This window comes from Hyla sarda, chromosome 2 (assembly GCF_029499605.1).
Source record: "Hyla sarda isolate aHylSar1 chromosome 2, aHylSar1.hap1, whole genome shotgun sequence".
NCBI classification, from domain to species: Eukaryota; Metazoa; Chordata; class Amphibia; order Anura; family Hylidae; genus Hyla; species Hyla sarda.
Window position 1 is genome coordinate 306,194,584 of NC_079190.1, and position 14,029 is coordinate 306,208,612.

The following is a 14,029-nucleotide window of genomic DNA, read 5'->3' on the forward strand; positions in this document are numbered from 1 at the left end:
AGAAGCCGGCAGCGCTGGCAGTCTCTGCACCTGCAAAGCCGCTGCAGTTCATTGATTTAAAGCCCCCGCTTTAAATCATTGAACTGCATAAGCTTATCGACGTATAACACGCAGATAGACTTTAGGCTAAAAATTATAGCATAAAAAGTGCGTGTTATACGCCGATAAATACGATACATATAATGGTATTATCTACCTTATATCAAAAGTTTTTGTTAACAACAGGTAAACTTTAATTCTTCCTGTACATATCAGCTGTTGTATGCTCCACAGGAATTTATTTTCTGTCTGACCACAGTGCTCTATGCTGACACTTTTTATTATCTATAGATATAAAACTCAACGTGTGTGTATGTATGTATGTATGTATGTATGTGTGTATGTTCCAGCATCACGTCCAAACGGATAAAGATATTAACATGAAACTTGGCACACATGTTACTTATGTCAACAACAAACATAGGATAGGTGATTTAACCCTTACTCACCCCCATTTGCCAGGGGTTTATGTTTAACCCCTTAAGGACCGGAGGTTTTTCCGTTTTTGCATTTTCGTTTTTTGCTCCTTGCCTTTAAAAAATCATAACTCTGTCAATTTTGCACCTAAAAATCCATATGATTGCTTATTTTTTGCGCCACCAATTCTACTTTGTAATGACGTCAGTCATTTTGCCCAAAAATCTACGGTGAAACGGAAAAAAAATCATTGTGCGACAAAATTGAAAAAAAACAACGCTGTTTTGTAACTTTTGGGGGCTTCCGTTTCTACATAGTACCTTTTTCGGTAAAAATGACACCTTATCTTTATTCTGTAGGTCCATACGATTAAAATGATACCCTACTTATATAGGTTTGATTTTGTCGTACTTCTGGAAAAAATCATAACTACATGCAGGAAAATTAATACGTTTAAAATTGTCATCTTCTGACCCCTATAACTTTTTTATTTTTCTGTGTATGGGGCGGTATGAGGACTCATTTTTTGCGCCGTAATCTGAAGTTTTTAACGGTACCATTTTTGCATTGATAGGACTTATTGATCGTTTTTTATTCATTTTTAAATGATATAAAAAGTGACCAAAAATGCACTATTTTGGACTTTGGAATTTTTTTTTGCGCGCACGCCATTGACCGAGCGGTTTAATTAATGATATATTTTTACAATTCGGACATTTCCGCACGCGGTGATACCATATATGTTTATTTTTTTTTTTTTTTTATGGGAAAAGGGGGGTGATTCAAACTTTTAATAGGGGAGAGGTTAAATGATATTCATTCACTTTTTTTTTCCACTTTTTTTTTGCAGTGTTATAGCTCCCATAGGGACCTATAACACTGCACACACTGGTCTTTATCATTGATCACTGGTTTCTCATAGGAAACCAGTGATCGATGATTCTGCCGCTTGACTGCTCATGCCTGGATCTCAGGCACTGAGCAGTCATTCGGCGATCGGACAGCGAGGAGGCAGATAGGGGCCCTCCCGCTGTCCTGTAAGCTGTTCGAGATACCGCGATTTCGCCGCGGCTATCCCGAACAGCCCACTGAGCTAACCGGCAGCTTTTACTTTCGCTTTTAGCCGCGCGGCTCAGCTCTGAGCGCGCGGCTAAAGGGTTAATAGCGCGCGGCGCCGCGATCGGCGCTGCGCGCTATTAGCAGCGGGTCCCGGCTTCACTATGACTACGGGCCCGCCGTGATATGATGCGGGGTTACCGTGTAACCCCGCGTTATATCACAGGAGCAGGACCAAGGACGTACCGGTATGTCCTTGGTCCTTAAGGGGTTAAAGTCCCATACAAGTCAATGGGAAATATGTTACTGCATAACTTCCAAACGGCTTGAGATATTTTGATAATACTTGGTCACATGTTACTTATATGTCCACTTAAAATATAGGATAGTTCATTTAACCCTTAACTACCCCCATTTGTGAGGGTCGGGGGTTTTGTTTAAAGTCCCATGCAAATCAATGGGAAATGTATGTTCCCACATAACTTCCGTACGGCTGGAGATATTTCAATACCTGGTACACATATTACGGGACGGGATTGGAGGACGGGATTGGAGGACGGGATTGGAGGTCGAGATTGGAGGACGGAATATGATGACGGGATATGACTACAATATATGAGGACGGGTTATGAAGTCAAAAGCTTCCTCCTTTGTTTATTTTCCTCCCCAACAAGGATTAGGAAGGAAAAAAACGGGCAACGCCGAGTACTCAGCTAGTAAATATATAAAACGTAACAAAACAGGAAAACAAGCTTAACTAGCAATAACAAAACCAATTTTTTCTCATTTTTAAACACAACAAAACTTGCCTAACTGGCCAGCCCAGCTTAGGCTACTTTCACACTATGAGGTTCTCCTGCACAGCGCTGCATATGTATATAGAAGCGCTGTGGGTGGCAGATAATGCTATATGTCTGCCCCCACAGTGCTTCTATATACATATACAGCTGCCGCTCAATGAATGAATAGTATATCTGACAGGATCATCGGCCGAGTGGCTGCTGGATGCGCTCCTAACATTTATACTTGTCATATATATCGCTGCACAAATGCGCTATATGTGACAAGTATATATGTCAGGAGCGCATCCAGCAGCCGCTCGGCGATGATCCTGTCAGAAATACTATTCATTCATTGAGCGGCAGCTGCATATGTATATAGAAGCGCTGTGGGGGGCAGATAATGCTATATGTCTGCCCCCCCAGCACATCTATATACATATACAGCTGCCGCTCAATGAATGAATAGTATATCTATCAGGATCATCGGCCGAGCGGCTGCTGAATACGTTCTGATAGGTATGGTTGTCACATATAGCGCTGCAATAGAAAATTAGGACAAATGCGCTGGCGTGGTCACAGTATGCGCTGGCGGGGGTATAGATATATACTTATAAATGCGCTGGCGGGGGTAATATTTTTATTAATGCGCTGGCGGGGGCTAGATATAAAGCACTCTATGCCCCACCCACACACACACCACTTTTATTATACATATGTCCCCTCACATTGTCCATTTTAAAAACCCCGTGGGGATTCCTGAATGGCTCCTCAGTACCAGCCATTCAGGGATCCCCGCAGAGAATTTAAAAATGAAAGTAAAAAATACATCAGTGATCGCAGGGTTGCGGACCATGCTGCCCGCTCCCCCGCTTAATAACTTCTGATTGCATCGGGTGTCAGAAGTGAGACCCGGTGCAATGCATCCCTCAGCCCCTGTAGTACAACCCCAATCATGGAACAGAGTCTGTTCCATGATGGGGGTAGTAGTACAAACACTAGTGTAGCCTCCCCAGCTATCTGCAGACTACCGCAGTGGGGAATTACTACTCCAATCATGGAAACAAGTCTGTTCCATGATGGGAGTAGTAGTAGTCCTGGCTGTGGGAGTCTGTAGGCAGAGGTGTAAAAACGTCCATATGACGGATGTTTTGTTAGCATCCCTTAATTCACCCGTTATTAAACATCTGTTAATAACACATAATAACTTACGTTTATTAACGGGTGAACTTCATAGTGTGAAAGCAGCCTTAGCTAAACTAACAATAAACCTACCGTGTTTCCCCGAAAATACACCCTACCCCGAAAATAAGCCCTAGCTGGATTATCAGGGTGGGCTGCAATATAAGACCTAGACCAGTGATCTCCAACCTGCGGACCTCCAGATGTTGTAAATGTTTGCAACATCTGGAGGTCCGCAGGTTGAAGACCACTGACCTAGACAATGCCTGGGCTGCAAATATTAAAAAACAAACTTTAACTTGCCTTCGTTCTCCGTTCCCCCGTTGCTAAGGAACCAGCCTCACTGTCCTTCGCTGTTCTCGCTGCGGTCCTGGGGATGGGAACATCATGGAGAAATCCCGTCCCCGCTGGGCGGGGATCGGACCGGGATGCCTGCTGAAATCATTCAGCAGGCATCCTGTGCAGGCATCCCCCCCCCCCCCCCCCCCATGTCGGCGATCACAGAAAACCGCAAGCAAATTCACACTTGTGAATCGCTGCGATTCCGGTGACTGGTGACCAACTGGTGACCAGCTGACCCGGAGATACAAGGTGATCGGGGGTGTAGGATACACCCCCAATCACCTCCTGTATCTATGGGGAGGTGGCGATATCATCACCCCACCATGATCGCTGCTATTGGCTGGACAGCCAATAACAGCCGTCAGGGGAGGGGTTAACAGCAGCCTCCTGCAGCTCCTGCGGCTGGCTGGGTTCAGTCAGCGGTCAGAGCTGCTGAAGGAAGCCAGGGACCCCCCCCCCCCCCCCCCCCTCTGCCGAGATCGGAGTCCCCACAGAAGACAAGAAGCCCCCCATAGATCAGGGAAAGCATACAGCCCAGGGAAAGGTAGGGTAAAAAGTAAAAAATTCCCCCACCCCCCCCCCCCTGACCCTCTAATAGGTCCCCAAGGGTCCGCCGCAATTTTTCAGCATGATCCGGGCCCTATTAGGGGTTCAGGGCGCTGCATTTGGCCCTCCATGTTTTTGGGCCGCAGCGCTTCCCCCCCCCCCATAAAGTTATAGTTACACCAATCACACAGTACATACTCCCCCACACACACACACACACCCTCACCCCCCCCCCCCCGACACCACCAACCCCCCGCCACCATAGAAAAAAGGCGATGGCTCACCAGGCATTTTCGGCAGCGGAGGCATACGCTTTTCTGGCCTCTGACTCCGAATCTGCCAGTGAGGACGATGAACATCCTACATTCCTGTGTTCTTCATCGTCCTCCTCATCATCTAGTACTGATGATGAGTCCCCTGTACTAGGAGTCCGACCCCCCAGACAAGTTTACCGGAGCCCCCTTCCGGTGAACCTGTCTGGAGACCCCCAGTGGGTTATCAGCCACGGGTTCCGGAGTTTGTTGGCGACTCCGGAATCCGGATTGACAATTCTGGATTCACTGAAATTGACTATTTCAGTAATTTTTTCACTGACAGTTTTGTCAATTTGATGGTGGAGCAGACGAATCTGTACGCCCAGCAGTTCATCGCCCACCACCCTGATTCTTTTTTGGCCAGGTCCAATGAATGGTACGCCATTGATGCAGCAGAGATGAGGACATTTTGGGGCCTCTTGCTGCATATGTGCCTGGTCAAAAAGCCTAGTGTCAGGCAGTACTGGAATGGGGACATCCTATACAAGACCCCGCTTTACAGTATGGTCATAACACAGAAGCAGTTCAAGGCCATTCGTAAATGCCTTCATTATGCAGATAATGTGGCATGTCCACCCCGAAGTGATCCCACCTATGACCGGCTTTACAAAGTGAGGCCGGTCATCGATCGCTTAGGGGCAAAATTTTTGGAGGCCTACGTACCGCTCAGGGAGCTCTCGGTCGATTAATCTCTTATCAGTTTTAAGGGGAGACTCATCTTCTGCAAGTATATTCCCTCGAAGCGGGCTCGGTATGGCGTGAAGCTCTATAAACTTTGTGAGAGTACCTCCGGATACGCTCTCAAGTTTAGAGTGTATGAGGGACGAGATTCCCGTATTGAACCCCCAGATTGTTCCCCCACTCTGGGTGTTAGCGGGAAACTCGTTTGGGACCATTGCTAGATAAGGGTTACCACGTGTACGTGGACAACTTTTATACCAGCATCCCTCTCTTCACATCCCTTGCTACCAGATCCACGTCCGCTTGTGGGACCGTGCGGAAAAGCCAGAGAGGCCTCCCTCTAAATTTTCTGCAGACACCTATTCCCAAGGGTGAGTCCCGTTCCCTTGCCCATGAAAACCTGTTGTTGGTCAAGTATAAGGATAAGAGGGATGTCCTTATGCTGACCACTATTCATGGCAACGGCAGCTCACCTGTCCCTGTGTGAGGTACCACAACACCAGTCCTCAAGCCCGATTGTATTCTGCACTACAATCGGTATATGGGGGGAGTTGATCTTTCTGATCAAGTCCTCAAGCCATACATGGCCATGCGCAAAACACGGATATGGTACAAAAAAGTTGCGGTCTACATGGTACAGGTTGCCATGTACAACGCTTTTGTACTGTCCCAGCATGCTGGCAACACAGGGACATTCCTCCAGTTCCAAGAAGAAGTCCTAAAGGTCCTGATCTTTGCTGACCGGGAAAGAGCAGGCCGGAGTTCCGAAGGAACTGGAGTTATAGGTGCCAGGATCATCCCAGGCCAACACTTTCCAGGTGAAGTCCCCCACACTGGCGCTGGCGTTGGTGTGCCGGCTCTGGTATGTCCTTCATATAAGGATATACTGGCGAATGTCTCAATTTTAACATCAGTGTTGAGGGAGAGTCATTGTATACATCTACCACAGTTGTGCACCCATATTCCATTATTGTAGTATTCTAATTGTTACACATCCACACCGGCTATCTGGTGTAGGATTCTATTGTGGCACTTGTAGTCCGCTGCAGGCATCCTCCATTGTGTGCATTTTTATGCTGGGGATCGCCCCTAGCAACGGACTACAAGGGCAGGATCTGCTCCCCCAGTATAAATGCACAACCGCATTTGGGGTTGAGCACCTTCAGCCATTTGAGACCACATTTTTTGTTGTTTGTTTAAATTTTATACTTGGTCACACTGGAGGGTACCTGGGAGGAGGCTGTGAGTCGACCGAATGCTGCCGTAATTGCCCATTGGCCCCTGTTTTGCTTATCTCGCACAGATTGGATTAGCTTAAGGTCCCGCGCCATTTTGAGAAACCTTGGCGTTGGTGTGCTGGCTCTGGTATGTCCTTCATATAAGGATATACTGGCAAATGTCTAAATTTTAACATCAGTGTTGAGGGATAGCCAATGTCATTGTATACATCTACCACAGTTGTGCACCCATATTCCGGTATTGTAGTATTCTAATTGTAGTCCGCTGCAGGCATCCTCCATTGTATGCATTTTTATGCTGGGGATCGCTCCTAGCAACGGACTACAAGGGCACGATCTGCTCCCCCAGTATAAATGCACAACCGCATTTGGGGTTGAGCACCTTCAGCCATTTGAGACCACATTTTTTGTTGTTTGTTTAAATTTTATACTTGGAGGTGTGTAAACTCCATAGTTAATGTGCCTTGAATATCTTCCAGGCAGCATTAGGGTAGCACCTGTGAGGCCATGCACCTATATTAGCCAACTCAGGTGGGGCTTGCCGCTTGCCTCCCTCCTCCCATTGCATGTGTGCTCAGTCACGCTGGAGGGTACCTGGGAGGAGGCTGTGAGTCAACCGAATGCTGCTGTAATTGCCCACTGGCCCCTGTTTTGCTTATCTCGCACAGGTAGGATTAGCTTAAGGTCCCGCGCCATTTTGAGAAACCTAGGCGTTAGTGTGCTGGCTCTGGTTTGTCCTTCATATAAGGCTATACGGGCGAATGTCTCAATTTTAACATCAGTGTTGAGGGATAGCCAAAGTCATTGTATACATCTACCACAGTCTACCACATCTACCAGCCATTTGAGACCACGTTTTTTGTTGTTTGAATTCCCCCACACTGGAAAGAAGGGACAAACCCAGAAAAGATGCAGAGTGTGTTACAAGAGGGGGATACGGAAGGATATCACCACTCAATGTGACACTTGCCCCGATCATCCGGGCCTCTGCATTAACCCCTTAAGGACCCAGCCTTTTACACCTCAGGACCCGGCCATTTTTTGCACATCTGACCACTGTCACTTGAAACATTTATAACTCTGGAATGCTTTTAGTTATCATTCTGATTCCGAGATTGTTTTTTCGTGACATATTCTACTTTAACATAGTGGTAAAATTTTGTGGTATCTTGCATCCTTTCTTGGTGAAAAATCCCAAAATTTTATGAAAAATTAGAAAATTTTGCATTTTTCTAACTTTGAAGCTCTCTGCTTGTAAGGAAAATGGATATTCCAAATAATTTTTTTTTACTCACATATACAATATGTCTATTTTATGTTTGCATCATAAAATTTACGTGTTTTTACTTTTGGAAGACACCAGAGGGCTTCAAAGTTCAGCAGCAATTTTCCAATTTTTCACAAAATTTCCAAACTCACAATTTTTCATGGACCAGTTCAGGTTTGAAGTGGATTTGAAGGGTCTTCATATTAGAAATACCCCACAAATGACCCCATTATAAAAACTGCACCCCCCAAAGTATTCAAAATGACATTCAGTCCGCGTTTTAACCCTTTAGGTGTTTCACAGGAATAGCAGCAAAGTGAAGGAGAAAATTCACAATCCTTATTTTTTACACTCGCATGTTCTTGTAGACCCAATTTTTGAATTTTTACAAGGGGTAAAAGGAGAAAATGTATACTTATATTTGTAGCCCAATTTCTCTCGAGTAAGCACATACCTCATATGTCTATGTAAAGTGTTCGGCGGGCGCAGTAGAGGGCTCAGAAGCGAAGGAGCGACAAGGGGATTTTGGAGAGTACGTTTTTTTTAAATGGTTTTTGGGGGGCATGTTGCATTTAGGAAGCCCCTATGGTGCCAGAACAGCAAAAATCCCCCACATAGCATACCATTTTGGAAACTAGACCCCTTGAGGTACGTAACAAGGAATAAAGTGAGCCTTAGTACCCCACAGGAGTTTCACGACTTTTGCATATGTAAAAAAATAAAATTTCACTAAAATGTGTGTTTCCCCCCAAATTTCACATTTTTGCAAGGGTTAATAGCAGAAAATACCCCCCAAACATTGTAACCCCATCTCTTCTGAGTATGACGGTACCCCATAAGTTGACCTGAGGTGTACTATGGGTGAACTACAATGCTCAGAAGAGAAGGAGTCATATTTGGCTTTTTGAGAGTAAATTTTGCTCGGGGGCATGTCGCATTTAGGAAGCCCCTATGGTGCCAGGACAGCAAAAATCCCCCACATGGCATACCATTTTGGAAACTAGACCCCTTGAGGTACGTAACAAGGAATAAAGTGAGCCTTAATACCCCACAGGAGTTTCACTACTTTTGCATATGTTAAAAAATAAAAATAAAATTTCACTAAAAGGTGTGTTTCCCCCCCAAATTTCACATTTTTGCAAGGGTTAATATCCGAAAATACCCCCCAAAATTTGTAACCCCATCTCTTCTGAGTATGGAGGTACCCCATAAGTTGACCTGAAGTGCACTACGGGCGAACTACAATGCTCAGAAGAGAAGGAGTCATATTTGGCATTTTGAGAGCAAATTTTGCTCGGGGGGCATGTCGCATTTAGGAAGCCCATATGGTGCCAGGACAGCAAAAATCCCCCACATGGCATACCATTTTGGAAACTAGACCCCTTGAGGTACGTAACAAGGAATAAAGTGAGCCTTAATACCCCACAGGAGTTTCACTACTTTTGCATATGTAAAAAAATAAAAATAAAATTTCACTAAAAGGTGTGTTTCCCCCCCAAATTTCACATTTTTGCAAGGGTTAATAGCAGAAAATACCCCCCAAAATTTGTAACCCCATCTCTTCTGAGTATGGAGGTACCCCATAAGTTGACCTGAAGTGCACTACGGGCGAACTACAATGCTCAGAAGAGAAGGAGTCATATTTGGCTTTTTGAGAGCAAATTTTGCTCGGGGGGCATGTCGCATTTAGGAAGCCCATATGGTGCCAGGACAGCAAAAATCCCCCACATGGCATACCATTTTGGAAACTAGACCCCTTGAGGAACATAAGAAGGCGTAAAGTGAGCATTTACCCCCCACTGGTGTCTGTCATATCTTTGGAACAGTGGGCTGTACAAAATGTTTTATTTGCACAGCCCACTCTTCCAAAGATCTGTCAGACACCTGTGGGGTGTAAATTCTCACTGCACCCCTCATTACATTCCGTGAGGGGTGTAGTTTCCGAAATGGGGTCACATGTGTTTTTTTTTTTTTTTTTTGCGTTTGTCAAAACCGCTGTAACAATCAGCCACCCCTGTGCAAATCACCTCAAATGTACATGGCGCACTCTCCCTTCTGGGCCTTGTTGTGCGCCCCCAGAGCAGTTTGCGCCACAAGGGGATTTTGGAGAGTAAGTTTTTTTTAAATGGTTTTTGGGGGGCATGTTGCATTTAGGAAGCCCCTATGGTGCCAGAACAGCAAAAATCCCCCACATAGCATACCATTTTGGAAACTAGACCCCTTGAGGTACGTAACAAGGAATAAAGTGAGCCTTAATACCCCACAGGAGTTTCACTACTTTTGCATATGTAAAAAAATAAAAATAAAATTTCACTAAAAGGTGTGTTTCCCCCCCAAATTTCACATTTTTGCAAGGGTTAATAGCAGAAAATACCCCCCAAAATTTGTAACCCCATCTCTTCTGAGTATGGAGGTACCCCATAAGTTGACCTGAAGTGCACTACGGGCGAACTACAATGCTCAGAAGAGAAGGAGTCATATTTGGCTTTTTGAGAGCAAATTTTGCTCGGGGGGCATGTCGCATTTAGGAAGCCCCTATGGTGCCAGGACAGCAAAAATCCCCCACATGGCATACCATTTTGGAAACTAGACACCTTGAGGTACGTAACAAGGAATAAAGTGAGCCTTAATACCCCACAGGAGTTTCACTACTTTTGCATATGTAAAAAAATAAAATTTCACTAAAAGGTGTGTTTCCCCCCCAAATTTCACATTTTTGCAAGGGTTAATAGCAGAAAATACCCCCCAAAATTTGTAACCCCATCTCTTCTGAGTATGGAGGTACCCCATAAGTTGACCTGAAGTGCACTACGGGCGAACTACTACGGGCGAACTACAATGCTCAGAAGAGAAGGAGTCATATTTGGCTTTTTGAGAGCAAATTTTGCTCGGGGGGCATGTCGCATTTAGGAAGCCCATATGGTGCCAGGACAGCAAAATAACCCCCACATGGCATACCATTTTGGAAACTAGACCCCTTGAGGAACATAAGAAGGCGTAAAGTGAGCATTTACCCCCCACTGGTGTCTGTCATATCTTTGGAACAGTGGGCTGTACAAAATGTTTTATTTGCACAGCCCACTCTTCCAAAGATCTGTCAGACACCTGTGGGGTGTAAATTCTCACTGCACCCCTCATTACATTCCGTGAGGGGTGTAGTTTCCAAAATGGGGTCACATGTGTTTTTTTTTTTTTTTTTGCGTTTGTCAAAACCGCTGTAACAATCAGCCACCCCTGTGCAAATCACCTCAAATGTACATGGCGCACTCTCCCTTCTGGGCCTTGTTGTGCGCCCCCAGAGCAGTTTGCGCCCACATATGAGGTATCTCCGTACTCGGGAGAAATTGCATTACAAATTTTGGGGGGCTTTTTTCCCCTTTACCTCTTGTCAAAATGAAAAGTATAGGGCAACACCAGCATGTTAGTGTAAAAAGTTTATTTTTTTTACACTAACATGCTGGTGTAGACCCCAACTTCCCCTTTTCATAAGGGGTGAAAGGAGAAAAAGACCGCCAAGATTTGTTAGTCAATTTCTCCCGAGTACGGCGATACCCCATATGTGGCCCTAAACTGTTGCCTTGAAATACGACAGGGCTCCAAAGTGAGAGCGCCATGTGCATTTGAGGCCTGAATTAGGGATTTGCATAGGGGTGGACATAGGGGTATTCTACGCCAGTGATTCCCAAACAGGGTGCCTCCAGCTGTTGCAAAACTCCCAGCATGCCTGGACAGTCAACGGCTGTCCGGCAATACTGGGAGTTGTTGTTTTGCAACAGCTGGAGGCTCCATTTTGAAAACAGTGGCGTACCAGACGTTTTTCATTTTTATTGGGGAGGGGAGGGGGGCTGTGTAGGGATATGTGTATATGTAGTGTTTTTTACTTTTTATTTTATTTTGTGTTAGTGTAGTGTAGTGTTTTTAGGGTACAGTCACACGGGCGGGGGATTACAACGAGTTTGAGCTGCCGCGCAAAATTTGCTGCATTGCAAACTTGCAGCCCGATACTCACTGTAAGCCCCCTGCCCATGTGAATGTACCCTGTAGGGGGGGACCTCCAGCTGTTGCAAAACTACTACTCCCAGCATGCCTGAGAATGTTTGGGAGTTGTGGTTTTGCAACAGCTGGAGGCACACGGGTTGGGAAACACTGAGTTAGGAAACAATGTTTCTCAACCAGTGTGCCTCCAGCTGTTGCAAAACCACAACTCCAAAACATTCTCAGGCATGCTGGGAGTAGTAGTTCGGCAACATCTTTAGAGCCAGATGTTGCCGAACTACAACTCCCAGCATGCTTGGAGTTGTAGTTTTGCAACATCTGGAGGACTACAGTTTGCAGACCACTAATACAGTGGTTCCCAATCTGTGCCCTTCCAGATGTTGCAAAACTACAACCCCCAGTATGCCAAAACTGTCCAGGCATGCTGGGAGTTGTAGTTCTGCAACATCTGAAGGGCCAGATGTTACAGCACTACAACTCCCAGCATGCCTGGACAGTAAGGGCATGCTGAGGATGTGTAGTTTTGCAACATCTGGAAGGGCACAGTGGTCCAAAAACTGTAGACCTCCAGATGTTGCAAAACTGCAACTCCCAGCATGCCCAGACGCCAAGGGCTGTCTGGGCATGCTGGGAGTTGTAGTTTACAGGGTCCTATTACAGCAATGCATGTCGCTTTACGGCGACGTGCATTGCTGTAAAGGGCCCGACCGCGGCTGAAGATCTACTCACCTGTCGCCGCCGCCGCCATCTTCCTCGCTGGGATCCGGGTCTTCAGGGCCGGTCCCCAGCACTCCCCCGTCCCCCGCAGCGTCCTCCGGTCTTCCTACCGTCCTCTCCAGACTTTCAGGGGCCGGGCAGGACGGGAGGAGTAACCGCCTCCTGCGATTGGTCGGTTAACTAACCGACAGATCGCAGGGTATAGGAGGAGGTGGCAGGCTTGCCACCTCGCTCCTATACGTTAGCATGGTCCTGGCTGTCTGTGACAGCCGGGATCATGCGAAATTACCGGGCGGTCGGGTCCCAGAGACCCGATCAGCCCGGTATCGCCGCAGATCGCAAGGGCAATTTCCCTTGCGATTTGCTGCGATCGCCGACATGGGGGGCCTACATGGCCCCCCTCGGCGTTTGCCCTGGATGCCTGCTGAAGGATTTCAGCAGGCATCCAGTTCCGATCTCTGCCCGGCGCGCGGCAGAGACCGGAAAACGCCAGGACGTACGGGGACGTCCTGGGTCCTTAAGGCCCAGGGTGCGGGGACGTCCCCGTACGCCCTGGGTCCTTAAGAGGTTAAGGATTGCTTCAGGGAGTATCACATTTCCATGGAGTACAAAATTTTCCCTTCTCATTTTAATTTTCCATAATTTGACACCAATGTACCAAGTCCAGAGTACATTCCAAGTTTTAACCCCATAAACCACTAAATTGCCCAAAATAATGTTTCATCTAAAAAATAAAAAATAAAAATAAGACCTCTGGGGGTATTTTTTCAAAAAAATGGGTCATGGGTCACTGAGTCACTATCATTGGGGACTTTTTATGTTGCCTCAAATGCGCAGCGTGCTCTCTCCACCTGATCGGGGTGCGCATTTGAAGCAACAGGTTAGGGATGGCCACACACACCACATGCCCAGGATGATGATTCAGATCATAGGGTTTGGGGTGGGCATATTTTTTAGTTTTGGCTATGCTCTGGGTCATCATTCTGGGAACATAACCTGTTTTATAAATTTATGTCCTACTGTACCCCTTGTTAGTAATTAGTGTACCCCATCTAATGCCCCTTGAGGGGGGGTGTCACGATCACACCCTATCGGTCCAGCCAAGACATTAGAGAGAGTGTGATGGTGCAAGGGTTAAAGCCGCCAGACCTCTGGGTATCCACTACTAGTCCCAGCAAGTCACCAAATTAACCCTTAGATAAACGTGTTTCCACCAGAGCTGCCTTCAGAAAGGTGAGCTCCTATATTTAGAGATCAAAGACCAGAGCTGATTAATTAGACATTTAATCTGATAAAAGGTATCACAGTGCTATATATAAAAATACAGAAACAAATGGCATACAGTTACAAAAATGTGAAAGAGTTTAGCAAGGCAAGTTCAGAAAACAAAAGATGAAGTTCTTACAGCATGATGGTATAGCAGTCCTTCAGTGAGAGTGCTGTTCTTAGGATGGT